The sequence below is a fragment of the Cynocephalus volans genome, chromosome 1, assembly GCF_027409185.1.
Source record: "Cynocephalus volans isolate mCynVol1 chromosome 1, mCynVol1.pri, whole genome shotgun sequence".
NCBI lineage: Eukaryota > Metazoa > Chordata > Mammalia > Dermoptera > Cynocephalidae > Cynocephalus > Cynocephalus volans.
The window spans coordinates 158422666-158438900 of record NC_084460.1 but is presented as its reverse complement, the minus strand read 5'-3'; positions in this window follow the sequence as shown (position 1 = coordinate 158438900).

Genomic DNA, 16235 nt, shown 5'->3' with positions numbered 1-16235 from the left:
ATATACATCTGACAAAGGATTAATATCCAGAATATATAAGGAACTCAAACAACTGTACAAGAAGAAAACAAGCAACCCAATTAAAAAATGGGCAAAAGAGCTAAGTAGGCATTTCTCTAAGGAAGATATACAAATGGCCAACAGACATATGAAAAAATGCTCAACATCACTCAGCATCCGGGAAATGCAAATCAAAACCACATTGAGATACCATCTAACCCCAGTTAGGAGGACTAAAATCCAAAAGACCCTGAACGATAAATGCTGGCGACGTTGCGGAGAAAAATGAACTCTCATACATTGTTGGTGGGACTGCAAAATGGTGCAGCCTCTATGGAAAATGGTATGGAGGTTCCTCAAACAATTGCAGATAGATCTACCATACGACCCAGCTATCCCACTGTTGGGAATATACCCAGAGGAATGGAAATCATCAAGTCGAAGGTATACCTGTTTCCCAATGTTTATCGCAGCACTCTTTACAATAGCCAAGAGTTGGCACCAGCCCAAATGCCCATCATCAGATGAGTGGATACGGAAAATGTGGTACATCTACACAATGGAATACTACTCAGCTATAAAAACGAATGAAATACTGCCATTTGCAACAACATGGATGGACCTTGAGAGAATTGTATTAAGTGAAACAAGTCAGGCACAGAAAGAGAAATACCACATGTTCTCACTGATTGGTGGGAGCTAAAAATTAATATATAATTTCACACACACACACACACACAGACACACACACAAACCGGGGGGGGGGGGGGGAGAATATATAACAACCACAATTATTTGAAGTTGATACGACAAGCAAACAGAAAGGACATTGTTGGGGGGGAGGGGGGGAGGGAGAAGGGAGGGAGGTTTTGGTGTTGGGGAGCAATAATCAGCCACAGTGTATATCGACAAAATAAAATTAAAAAAAAAAAAAAGTGTCAATCAAGCAAAAAAAAAAAAAAATGTAACAGTAATAATAACAACAGCAATAATAACTAAATCTATGTAACATATATGTCTTTTTACAGTTCTATGTTTATGTTTGTTTATTTAATATATCTATACATCGTACTTATTCTACAAAGTAAATCTAAAGGGATAATAAAGACTTGCCATTTATAGACCATGTTTTCTAAAAATATAGTAATTGAACTAAAAGATTAAAAATTAGCCCCAAATATTCATTTTTGAGAATTTCAGAAGCTAACATTTAAATACTCATGGATCAAAAGAATTATGAGAAAAGAAGAAAATATTTGAATTGGAGTAACAATAGAAATACTTTGTCAAAAATGGTGGGATGCACTTAGAATGGTATTTAAAGGAAAAGTTAGAATTTTACAAGTTTATATGTGAGAAGAAATGAAATAGAAAATTACTGATAGAAATCACTATTCTAAAACACTTTGAAAAATAAAATACTAAATCCAAAGAAACAGGAGTAAGAAAACAATTAAGCTGGAAACATAACTAAGAAAATGAAAAGAAGCAATAGAAGGGTAAATAAAATTAGATAAAGATTCTCTGAAAAGACCAATAAAAACTACAAGCCTCTGACAAAACTACTTAAGAAAAATGCTGAGAAAATAGCAATAGATTCTGCCAGGATTGAAAAGACATAGCCAATATATAATAAAATGTATAATTGTACAGAATACAATTATAAAATTTTGTCAATAAATATGAAAGTTCAGAAGAAGTAAAATAATTTCCTGAAAAACATAACATAGCAAAATTTATCGAAGAAGTGATAAAGATGTTAAATAATCATTTTATAACCACTAAGTAAACTGAATAAGAATTTTTTGAATTTCCATAAACATATCACATACATAATGGTATAACAAGTTATATCAAACATTCAATAGAAAGAAAATTCTGATTGTAAACATGTAATTCTATAATTCTACATGTATATATAAAACTGTTAAATATGTAGCCAGGATATATAATAAAGTTCATTGAATTTTAACAAGAAAGTTTAATAACTTAGTTACTCAATAATAAGGGAATGAGTAAATTCTAATACGTTCTAATAGTAAAATACTATGAAATTGTGAAAATAAATGAAAGCTGCATGTATGAATGTAAATATAAATAGATCTTGAAGCAATAATATTAACACAAGTAATCTGAAGAAAATACAGCATGAGAGCATTTGTAAAATATTTAATAACATGCAAAACAGGATATGCATGCACATTATATATGTATACATTATTAATTATAGGTATGTAATAAAAATATGGTATGGTAAGTCACATCCAAATTTGGGATAGTCATGTCTTCAGATGTAAGGGAAAAAAGGGAATATCAAGGAGGGGTTTGTAGGAGGCTTCATCTACATTCCTAATGACTTATTATGTCAAAAAGGGGAAAAAATTGATGAAAGTATTCAAAATATTAAATTTGAACAGAACTGGTTAATGTATATATATATTCATGGTTTTTTGTGCATTTTAAAGTTTTAAAATACTTCCAAGTATTAAAAACAAATAAGCACTGCTCTTTCAAAGAAAAAAAGCACACATGACAAAAATTCTGTGAGAGTTAATTTTGGAGCAGAAACATCTATATAGAAACAGCTGTTCAAATTTACTTCACAAAACTGTAGCAAGTTGAAAACCCTCTTCCTCAAACTGAAATCGACTGATTTATTTACAGAACTCAGTGGTGCATCCTGAACTCAGCAACCTCCTAGCCCTATTCTGCAACGTGAACAGCCCAGGAGACCAGCCATTGAACTGCTTCCATCCACATTAGGTCTGGAGAGCTGAAGCATTCATGGGTGAAATGGACACATACAGAAGCTCTCCTTGGCATGGTTTAACGTTTCATTGGGTGCCAAAAAGTATTATATTTTCATTCCACTTACATTCTTCTTCTATTTGTGCATGACTGAAAAAATCTATTAAATGTCAAAGAAGACCACTGAAAAGAAACTAATATTGGTCAAAATAAAATTTATTTTCACCACAATTCATCAACATTTTTTCTCCTACTGCATTTTGATTGAATCCAGGTCACAGTACAGTTCAACTTATCCTTTGCAATCCCAAATTTTTATGGATAGCAATTGCTCAACTTTCAGTCCATGCATTAATTTCAAATGTAACATTATACAAGAACACTTCAAAAAGTTAATGGAAAGATTTGTATTATCTTTTAATTCTGTTTTTTCCCACTAGCTTTTTGAAATATCCTTGTACATGTCTGTGTAACTGAAGTTTTCAAGTCTCACATTCAGTAGATTAATAAATTATTATTTTATTATCTTATACTCAAGCTGATTTTTTAAAAAAAACTTTCTTAATACATTACATTAGTTCCTTAGAATTGATTGGATGACTATCTTTGTTATCCAAGTTAAATTGGTGGGATTCTCCAGGGGGATTCTAAGCAGAATTATTTAAATCTTCTATGAGGCGGCTGAGCCTTTATGGGCTCGCATCAGTGATTGGGATGTTTCAATTCCATCCCTCTTCTCCCTCTTTATAAAAATTCTGTCCTTTCTCATACCTCTTCCACACTTGTTAGCATTCTATTATTGGCTAGAGGAAGTTAGCTACCAATGTAATCTTTACTAAGTAACCTACAGTGCAAAATTAGAATATTACAGTACCTGAAGTATTGCCTAAAATCATTCAGATAACCTTGGACCCTAGGAATTTTGCACTGCCTTTATTTTGGTTTTGTACAGTCACAATTGTTTTACAGTACAGGACTAAAAATAGAGGCTACTACACAGGAATACTATAAAGCATCAATAAAATAATTCACATAGATCACTTAGCTCAAGATTTGGCACATATTTTCTGTGCAATAAATGTTGTTAGAAGTAGCAGTGGTGGTGATGGTATCCGTAGTGGTGATGGTATCCGTATTGGTAATGGTAGAAATGGTGGAAGTGGTAGTAGCAGTAGTGGTATTGGAAGGAGTATTCGCTATTGTTTTAATAGTAATGAGAGGATAATAATAAATACAAAAAATTATGAAACTGCCCCACAACAAACAGATTTTTGTTGTCATGTTACTTTTTAAATTTCAAATTATTCTGTTTCCTTTTGAATATTCTATTTCAAATGAATAGCAATACATAAAGGAACAAGTTATCCTTATTAAAGATAAGAAAACAGCTCAGTTTTTTGATCATACTTTATTTATGCTAACATTAAGGAAACTTATACATCAATAACCGCAAATGGACTATTATATTTTAATTTTTCAGCAAACTTTATGAAGTGCCCTCATATTTTTGCTTATTACCTAACAAAAGAAACCGCTAAAAAATGTTCCTAACTTGGAATTTTTATTATTTTTTTAATTTAATTTAATTTAATTTAAAAATGTACATTATACAATAACATATTGAAGGACTATTATGAAAGTTATATAAAATTATTATATATGTCTGTGTTTTTCAGATATATCCATGCTTAGCTATTTTTTCATTATTTCATGAAAAAAGAAATGATAAGTAAATTTATTTAGTAAATAATTTTTATATGAAAAAATTTCCTATCTTTTTAGAAGCTAAAATCTCCTACCTATTTGTAAGGTATATTTTGCTGTCTTGTTCAAGTTCATTTCCCAGGAAACTAAAAACTCTCTTGTATTTCATTGCCTTTTAAATTGAATAATAAAATGTTAATTTGTATTTTATGTCAGGGGATTCTTTTTCACAGGGGATTTGGCATTGATGTGAATGGTCATTGTAAAGGATCTTTCAAAGAACCATACAAAAGAAATATTTTTCAGCCTTTTGACTAAGATTTCAAGATGAAATTATTTGCATTCCCATTAGGGCATCTTTCCTAAAATGAATAGATCAGTGTCTTAGATTGTTCAAAGGCCATCAGTAGACCTTCTTTTGTGTAATGTGTCTGTAGTAAGCCCAGTAAAAGCCAGTTCCTAGGGTAAGAGATTGTTCAATAATGTCAGATGAATCCCTTGAGTCTTGCACTGTCATATTATTTTCTGCTAATGTTGACATAAATGAAATGAATCTTCTAGTTCTATTCATCTATACAGTATTATCAAAAGGGACTATTGATAGCTATATCAAAATGATCATTTCAGATTGCAAATTGTAACTGAAGATGGGAGCACATTTCCTCAAACTTCCACAAAGTAAAGATTAGGAACGTAGATTTTGCTTTGTACAAAAAACAAAGCCTCTCTGTGAATATTGAAGCTACAAATTTGTGAGTTTAAAAACAATTTGACATATTCAGAATTGCATTTGAATTTTACAATGTATGTCTATTATTAAGTACTGAGAGAGGCATACAAATAAGTGATAAGCATGTTAATAAAATATTTATTACAAGCATAGATATGTTAGTGCACAAACTTGTGGAAGGATGACTTGAGGTCATGAATGTAACTTGAGATTTAAGGACAATTCATATTTAACTAATGACTGGAGAAGGATGAGAAATCAAATACAGCATCACAAACAAGTATTACTTAAGGTTTTAACAAATTACAAAATAAAACACCTAAAACAACTGTAGTTTGGAGAGGTGGAGAGTCTTTTCTTTCCAGTGGAAAATCATGTTTCATGTAATAGTAAAACTTTGAAACAAGAAGCAAATATGAAAGGCATCTGATTCAGTGCTGTCAGTTTACATAAGAGAAAATTGATTGTCAGAAAGAATAAGTGTCTTACTTTCTAAATACAAAATAAAATTATACTTGTAAAATTTTACCCATGAGACAACCATAATGAAATGTAGAAGTTTCACTCCTTATGTTTGGGGATAAAAGCTAAAATTCATATTAAAAATATAACTTCAATTGTTCTATCCAAGTTCCTTTAAAAAAATGGATATAAATATAAAAATTCTCATTTTTACACATTTGCAGATCTGCCTTTCTAATTTCAGGAGATCATTCACATATGAATTCCATTTTGGCTAGCTCTTCCTTTTATAACAATATTTTTTCTTCCATTGCTCACACAGAGCACATTCTCTTTTAGCCTCTCTATTATCATTTTGATTTAAATCCTTTGCTTTCTCGGATTGACTGGTTCTAATAAACTATTCCTATTTCATCTACTTCTGTTTGGCTCTGATGATCCACAGTAATTTTGTAGCCCTTGCTACATCACTACCTCTTAGGTCTGTGTAATGAGATATGCGACGCCTTCATTTTTTCCCCTTTATGGTTCAATCCTAAAGCATAATGTGGGTAGTGAGATTGGTATTTTGCTAGTTAGGAACCCCCTAGAAGTCACATTAATAACACACTGCTTTATAAACTGTTAACTGTTATAGGAAAATTTGAAGATAATTGTCCAACATAATTTGTTCCTCTCTCCCCTTTAATAAGAAAATGATTACTCTAAAAAATGAAAAAGTATGCTTATACATTTTATAACCATACCATATGAAGTGAACCCCATGGCATTATTGAATATTCAAGATAAAAAATATAACTGGCATAAGTTTATGTAGTTTGCTATCATACAATATTATGCACAAATACTAAATATTAAAACTTGCTCAACCCTACTCTCATCTTTCCTGACATTATTGACAGAAACTTTGCAAGTATAAATGGTGGACCACTGCTGAGCATAAATACTTTTCTAACTGCACATTCTTCTGACACAAGGAATATAGATAACAGCAATCTGTCTTAAAAAAGGAAGTTGCAAAACATTTACTGCTCATATATGGAAGACTAGTAAAGTTTTTAGCCTGTGAAAAGCATATTGGAGTATAAAAATCAATCAATCAATTTTTTAAAGCTCTGATGAAATTTTCAATTGAGTTCTGAACAACATTAAAGGCATATACATACCTTAATGCCTCATTTATCTGAAGCTCACTTGCCTGGCAACATCTACTGTCCAGAATACAGTTGAGAACAAAAGAAAAAAATAGATAACACTTATTGAGTGCTTAAACATACCACAACTTTAAATATATATAAAATTTAAATTTTGCAAGAACCATTTGAGACAGATACAATTGTTGAGAATAAATCACATGAATTAAATAACTTGTCCACGAACATAACAAATTGTACAGTTAAGTCTCAAACCTAGGTATTCCTACTCCAAAACCTATATTTAACCACTACCCTACAATGCAAGACAAAACTAAATACCTTCAAACATACAAACAAATACATACATAAAATAAAGTACATGTGATAAATCAAAATATGTTATAATTCTTTGTACAGAAATGTTTCCCCTTTCCACACAAGAGCTCAAATTCTGCCTAACTTTATTACCTCATCCCCTGCCACTCTCCTCATTTACATTATGTATTTTACACTGCAGCCAAATTTAACTTGCAATTTCTTGAATGTAACATACAACTGCTTCTAACTATTGAACAGATAATTTTTATCTTTGTCAAAAAAAAAAAATCCATGCAAAGTTGCAATTCCGGGGGTGCGCAAGGAGAAATGAGAGGTAAAAGGAGAAGAGGGGAAATGTATGAGTCACCTGGGCTGCTGTTTCAAATTTCACATGCAGGATCTGTCCCCCTTCCTCTCCTGTCCCAAGGTGATCAAAAATTACCCACCCATTTTAAATATTATGTCTCAGAGATTTTGAGTCTCCTACCTCACTCCCAATTCTTAATTTTTTAACAGTCAATACAACTTTTTCTTCTGTAAAACATAATTGTCAGTGGCTGTTTCCAGTTTTAGACAAATTCTAGGTGTTCTCCAGATCAGCAGCTGGCACTCTATCTCCCCAGAACCACAGAATCTTTATCGGCAGACACCTTACTTGGTTGTATTCAACTATCAGTGGGGTTTGGAGTTCACATCTGATTTCAATTAAAGTTCTGAGATCCACTTGATAAAAACTTAGCAGGCAAGAAAGACAAATCCCTGGTACTGGTCATTTATTACTAACTTTGGGTAATACTTGGCCTCTCTCTCTCTTTTAACCCCCCTGTCAAATCTATCAGCAAATTTAGTAGGTTTTATCTTCAATACATCTCCACAAACCAGGCATTTCTCTCCAACTACACTCTGCCACTGTTATCCAAGTCACCGTCATTTTTCACTTGGTTTATTGTTGTAGCCTCCTAACTGTTCTAGCTGTTCTTTTCCTACCCTGCCATCACCCAGGTTTACTTTTAATATAGCAGCAGCAAAGAAATTGTTCTTTTGTAATACATAAATGAAATCATTATCCCCTTTGCTCAAAGCCCTCCAATACTCTTGTTTTACTTAGAGTAAACCTAAACTCACTAAGACTCTATATGTCAAGAATGTCTGTTACTTCTTATGACTTATATTCTATATTCTTCTTCTCCTTCTATATTCCTTACACCAGCCACCTTGGCTCCCTTGCTGTTTCCACAACACATCAGCCATGCTCTCTGGTCAGAGCCTTTAGACTTGCTCTACCCTCTATCTGAAAAGGCACTCCAGGAAGCTGTGTGGCTCTTTCCCTTTATTTCTCAAATATTACCTTCTCAGTAGAGCAATTCCTTAGACCCTTATATCAAATTATGAATGAAGAAAAGCCAGTAAATTTCCTCTAATTGGGAATCAATACATATAGTTTCAGATAAGACTCATTCATAGAAAAGGATTGACAGGCTTCCAGAATCGGTACCCAGGTTGACTGGTGAAGGGCTTTCTTTGTGGAAGCCAGTCCTTAAAAACTGGGGAGATGGTCATTTCTTCCAATGCACAGATATCAATGAAAAGCTTCAAGAAACATGAATAATCAGGGAAACATAACCCAATCTATACCAGGCAAAAAATTCCTGTAAAAATGAAGGAGAAATAAAGACTTTTCCCAATCAACAAAATCTGAGGGAATTCATCACCAGTACACCCACCTTAAAAGAAATGCCAAAGGGAGTTCTTCAAGTTGAAAAGAAAGGATGCTAAACAGCAGCACAGAAACATGTGGAAGTATAAAACTCTTTGGCAAAACTAAATATATAGACAAATACGGAACACTATTAACACTGAAATGGTGGTCTGTAAATTACTTTTAATTGTGGTATGAAAGTTAAAATACGAAAGTGTTAAAAATAACTACATTTACAAAAATTGTCAATGGATATACACAAGTAAGAATGTAAATTGTGATATCATTAATACAAAGTCTGTGGGGGAGGTAAATGTGTATACTTTTTGTATGTAATTGAAGTTAAGTTTTTATTAGCTTATAACAACTGATAGCACAACATATTTTATGTAAGTCTTATAGTACCCACAAAGAAAATGCCTATAGAAGATACACACAAAAAAAAGTGAAAGAAATTAAGGCATATTACTATCACAAAATCAATGAATCACAAAGGAAGACAGCAAGAGAGATAACAAGGGACAAAAGAACTATAATACATACAGAAAACAATAAAAAATGACAATAGTGAGTTCTTTCCTATCAATAATTACATTGAATGTAAATAGATTAAATTCTCCAATAAGAAGACATAGACTGGATAAATGGGTAAAAAACAAAACCCAACTAAATGCTACCCATTTTCAATCTAAGGGCACACATAGGCTGGAAGTGAAGAGATAGAAAAAGATATTCAATGCAAGTGGAAACTAAAAGAGACCAGAGTGGCTACATTTTTTTCAAACAAAATAGACATTAAGTTAAAAGCTGTCAAAAGACACAAAGAGGGTCATTATATAATGATAAAGCAGTTAATGTAGCAAGAAGATGTAACATTTATATATGTATCTAACATCAGGACACCTAAATATGTAAAGCAAACATTGACAGAACTGAAGGGAGAAATACAGAGCAATGCAATATTAATGGGAGACTTTATACCCCACTTTCAATACTAGATAAACATCCAAAAAGAAAATCAATAAGGAAAGAGTGGACCTGAGCAATACTGTAGGCCAAATGAATCTAACAGATACATGTAGAACATTCCATCCAAAACAGAAAACACAACATTCTCAAGTACACATGGGACATTCTCCAGCATAGAGCACATGCTACATCACAAAACAAGTCTTAACAAATTAAAAAGACTGAAATTATACCAAGTATCTTTACAAACACAATGAATAGAACTGAAACTCAGTAGCAAAAGGAAAAAGTGAAAAATTCACAAATATGTGGGGACTAAAACAACACTCTTGGACAACCAATGGGTCATAGAAGAAATCAAAAGGAAAATTAGTATGTATCTTGAGACAAAACAAGAAAAACATAACGTACCAAAATAATGAGATACAGTAAAAAAAGTACTATGAGAAATGTTTATAACAATAAATGCTTACATTTAAAAAGAAAAAGATCTCAAATAAATAATCTAACTTACACATCAGGAAACTAGAAAAAAAACAAAACAAAACAAACAAACAAACAAAAACTAACTAAGCCTAAAGTTAGCAGAAGGAAGGAAATAATAAAGATTAGAGAAGAAATAAATAAAATAGAGACTAGAAAAACAACAGAAAAAATCAATGAAACTAAGAGTTGGTTTTCTGAAAAGATAAACAGAATTGACAAACCTTTCATTAGAATAACTAATAAAAAGGAAAGAAGACTCAGACATATAAAAACAGAAATAAAAGAGGAGACATTATAACTGATACCACAGAAATAAAAAAGATCATAAGAGACTACTACGAATAATAATACAGCAGCCAATTAGTTAACCTAGAAGAAATAGACAAATTGCTAATAATATACAACCTACCAAGACTGAATGATGAAGTAAAAGAAAATCTACACAGACCAATAGCAAGAAGATTGAATCAATAATCAAAAATCTCCCAAATAAGAGAATCCCAGAATCAGAAAGCTTCTCTGGAGAATCTTACCAAACATTTAAAGAACTATCACCAATCCTTCTCAAACTATTTCAAAAAATGAAAAAGAGGGAACACTTCTAAACTCATTTTATAGGCCACTATTACCCTAATACCAAATCAAGACAAAGACACTACAAGAAAAGAAAACTATAGGCCAATATCCCTGATAAACATTGTTGTAAATATCCTAATCAACGTAATAGTAAACCAAATTCAACAATACACTATAAAGATCCTACACTGTGATCAAGTGGGATTTATTCTTGGGATGCAAGGATGATTAAATGGGATTTGTCCTTGGGATACAAGGATACAAAGGTACAAAGGTGATACAAAAATCAATTAATGTGATAGACCACATTAACAGAATGGAAGATACAAATCACATGATCATCTCAATAGATGCAGAAGAAGCATTTGGTGAAATTCCATACTGTTTCATAACAAAAACATTCATCAAACTCAGCATAGAATGAAAGTGCCCCATAATAAAGGCCATATATGAAAATCTCATAGCAAACAACATACTTTAAGGGGAAAAGTTAAAAATTTTCTTCTACAATCAAGAATAGGGCAGGAATGCCAACTCTCATCACTTCTATTCAACATAATACTCGAAGTCCTAACAAGATCAATTAGGCAAAAAAAGACAAATCAGAAAGTAGAACTGTCCCTGTTTGCAATAACATGATCTTATATGCAGAAAACCCTAAAGACACAACAAAGAGAAGAAAAAAATGTTAGAAATAATTAATGAATTCAGTAAAGTTTCAGGATACAAAATCAACATAAAAATATCAGCTATGTTTTTCCACACTAACAAAGAACTACCTGAAAAGGAAATTAGGAAAATCATAGCATTAATGAAAGCATCAAAAAGAGTAAAATACTGAGGAATAAATTTAACCAAAAAGGTGAAAGACTTGTACATTGAAACCTATAAAACACTGATAAAAGAAATTAAAGAAAGCATAAATAAATGAAAATATATCTCATGTTCATGGATTGGTAAATTTAGTATTATTAAGATGTTCATATTGCCCAGAGTAACCTACAGATTTGGTGTAATCCCTATCAATATCCCAATGGCATTTTTTATAGAAATAGAAACGATAATCCTAAAATTTATATGGAACCACAAAAGAAGCCAAGTAGCAAAGCAAACTTGAGAAAGAAAAAAAAAGCTTTGGGGATCACACTTCTGATTTCAAAATATATTACAAAGTGCAGTAATTAAAACAGTATGGTAGTGGCATACAAACTCATATAAAGACCAATGGAACAGAACAGAAAGCCTAAAAATCAACCTAAACATAAACAGTCAATCGATGTTCAACAAGGATGCCAAAAATACTCAATGGGAATAATACTATCTTCAAAAAATGGTGATGGGAAAACTGGATTCCCAAATACAAATGGACCTGTTCTTTCACCATACACAAAAATCAACTAAAAATGAATTAAAAACTTAAACATAGCCCTGAAACTGTAAAACTCCTAGATGAAAACATAAGGTGAAATCTTCCTGACATTGACCTTAGCGATGATTTCTTGCCTATGATACCAAAAGCTTGCGCAACCAACAAAAGCAAAAATAAGCAAGTAGGACTACATCAAACTAAAAAGCTTCTGCACAGCAAAGGAAACAATCACCGAAAGAAAAATTCAGTGTATGGACTGGGAGAAAATATTTACAAGCAATATATTTGCTAAAGACTTAACATCCCAAAAATATAAGGAACTACGAAAACACAATAGCAGAAGACCAAACAACCCAATTTAAAAATTGGCAGAGGTTTCAAATACATATTTCTCCAAAGCATACATATAAATGGCCCACATATATATGACAAAGTCTTCAAACATCACTAATCCTCAGGGAAATGCAAATCAAAACTACAATGGATGTTACATCACACCTGTTAGGATAGCTATTATCAAAATAACAAAAGATAAAGAGTGCTGGTGAGGACATGGAGAAATTGGAACTCTTGTACAGAGTTAGTGAGAATGCAAAATGGAGCAGCCACTCTAGAAAACATCATAGAGTTTCCTCAAATAATTAAAAATAGAATTCAGCAATCCCACTGTGGGTATAAACCCCAGGATCTCAAGAGATATCTGTACTCCCATGTTTATAGTAGTATTTTTCACAATAACAACCTAAATGTCCATTGATGGATGGATAAAGATAATGTGGTATATACAGGGTACTTCAAAAAGCTCATGGAAAAATAGAATTGAACAATAACACAAATCTTTCCATGAACTTTGTGAAGAACCCTCCTTCACACAATGAAGTATTATTCAGCCTTAAAAAAGAAGGAAATCTTGCAATTTTCAGGGATGTGTCTGGAGAACATGCTAAGTAAAATAAGCCAGAACAGAAGGACAAATACTGTATAAGTCCTCTTATATGATGTGTCTAAAATAGTTAAACTTATAGAAATAGAGTGTAAATAAATATTTGTCAGGGGATAGGGGAAGCAGAACTGGGGAATGTTGGTCAAAAGTACAAAGTTTCATTTATGCAAGATGAGTAAGTTCAAAGAGCTATTGTACAACATTGCGCCTACAATTAATGATACAGTTTTATGAAATTAAAAATGTATTAAGAGGGTAGCTTTCATATTAAATGGTCTTACTACAATAAAAATAAAATAACTTCAAAATGTTAAATTAGGTCCATTATGGCCCATCTTTACACTTTAGCATGGAAACACATAATGGATTTTTAAACAAATGTGCTAGAAAACCCTTTTCACTCAACAGGTTTGATTATTTAGCAAGTTTACTCAGGTGCATTGTCTTATTACCCCTAGAATCTGGATTGAGGCCTTAATATTTTCTGTTTCTTTTTATGTCTCTGTTCACAATATCCTGATAAATTGGATTAAATAGAATATTTGTAATATCTCTTTTCCAAAGTGTCTGTGTTCCTGCCTCTCCTCAGTTCCTTGTCCCTGTGGGAGTAGGCAGAAAGATATTGTGGGAAAGACAGACACATTGTATACAGAAAGAACCTGAGAGCCACATTCTGCCTCTTTTCTTATTAGCTGTGTGATCTTGGGAAAGTGACTTTAAGTTTCCAAGCCTCATTTTTCTTAACTATGTAATAGGGCATTACTACTATAGTACTAATCATTCCATAATCAAATGGGAAAATGCAATCAAAATTAGTGTAAAATATACACATGTAGTACAGAAATGTACAGTAGGCTAAATATTATGCCTTCCCAATGTCCTTTCCCATTCTTCTATGTTATACCATGACATGTTAAACTAGTAAAATCCAAAAGCATAAAATGATTGTTAATACTGCAATTGTAGCATCTAATACCCAGAATTTGTTATATATTTAAAGAAAAATGTCAAAAGAGAGATTCCATCACCTGGCAATTCTGGATTTTGTGCAATATTAAAACAATGGAATTATGTTGCCACTTTCTAGTATATGTAAAAACCATTAAGTGAGAAATTAGTATTCTATGCATTGTTGCTTTTCTGTCCCTAGAACACCACCTGGCACAGAGTGTGTTGTGTGTTCAGTAAATATTTGTTGAAAAGCTAATTTCAAAGGATGACGTAAAAGACAGGCTTTGCATCTAGTGTATAAATTAAAGCAGAATAGATAATTTAAAAAGTTACATTTTACAGAGTAGTAGGATTTAGAGAGCTTAATACAAATTGTAATACTATTTATTACAAGGCAGTAACAGAAATTTTAACTCACAAAAATTAAGTAAAAAATATTTAAAATGCAATCACAGTTTCCCTTTTCTAATATAGAATTGGTAAATAATATAAAATTTATAAGTTCAGCAAAAAACCAAAACAAAACAAATAACACCAATCACAAAAGTCATATTGTGAAAATAAATGACTAATAAATGTTCTCATGACTAGTTTACATTTTCATACGCAAGTAGATATAAATAGGTTGCCCTATCCTGTCCTTGGAATGAGAAGAAACAAGAGTATTTCCAGTCTTTATAAACCTTCATCAGGCATCATTAGGACTGCATTATATATACATTATAGTATACGATGGGGAGGAGGTAACAAAACAGTCCTTCCGTTGATTAACTGATGGAAGAATGACTTTGCCATAGTGAATTTTAAAAGAAGTACTATATCTCATTCCATAAGGCAAGAACACAAGCAATTCACATTTATTTTTGATAAATTCTGCATGACAGAATGAATTCATATCTTGCAAATCTCTTTATATTGCTGACCCCAATTTAAAAGATTTTTGGTTTCTTGTAAAGGGGAAGAGGGAAGAGAGACAGAAATAAGAAGTGGCCCATTAGTAGAAGTTGACCTTTATAAACAGTTGAATCTTGTAATTTTTTTTCCAGCAGCTCTCTTACCATCTCGACTGCAAGAGAAATACCCTTTGTATTTCTTTTTGGAAATAAGGGATTCTATTTCCACTAATTAATAAATAGGAGAATGACAAAGCTGATTGGAAACCTAAAGGTCTTTCATGTAAACACTTAAAGCCTAAGTGTTTACAAGGAAGGAAAGTTAGTGAGTACACCTCAAAAGGAGAAAGCTACTATGGACCTATGATTAGTACACTAATGACGGCTATAGTATTCTGAATACCTGATCTAGCCATTACAGCAGTTGTCCTTTCAGCTGTTATAACTATTATCTGATGTATCAATAAAATGATAATACATACATACAAGAATGCGAATTAGGGTTTTTGTGGGAGAGGAGAAAGATTCCAGCTGAATCACTGACTTGTATATTCATTAATAAATCATTTAACTTTTTAAAGAGCTTATTTATTTATTTATTTATTTTTGAATAGCAAATAATTTATGCAAATAAAAGCTTATTTATTTTAAGCAATATTTATTTGTAAAGTGAAGATAGAACATTCTTCAAACATGATGATTGCTAAATAGTAAGCACACAAAATATTCCTTTCTATCATCTTTTATGATGATTTTAAATAAGTTTTTCCAGCATGTAGTTAACTATTTTAAAGGGAAAGTAATAGACTTCGAATAAAAAGGAATTCTAAGAATTATCCCTAGTTCCACATTTCCTATTTAATACAAATCAAAATTGGTTTTGATTTTTATTTTCATAAGTAATATAAATAAATGTAAAGCCTGGTAAAAGGTGATTTGTTTTTTGAAACAACAATAGCAAAATTTCTACCCATTGAGACATACACAATTGGAAAGAAACTGTGAAAGTTTGAGGGTATTAGGGAATGCTTTAAAAATGTTTAGGAGGGTTAACTATTCTTTCTAATCTCTTATCTGAATTCTAACAAAAACTAGAAATACAAATTCTTAAAATAACAATGTACTTTATGATTTGTTAATTTTGAAAAAATAAATCAGTCGATTTAGAATGGCTAGAGATTTTGGAATAAAGCTACACACAAAAAGGTCAGAGAATGACATTATCTGTGAATGTTTATTGTATGCATAGGA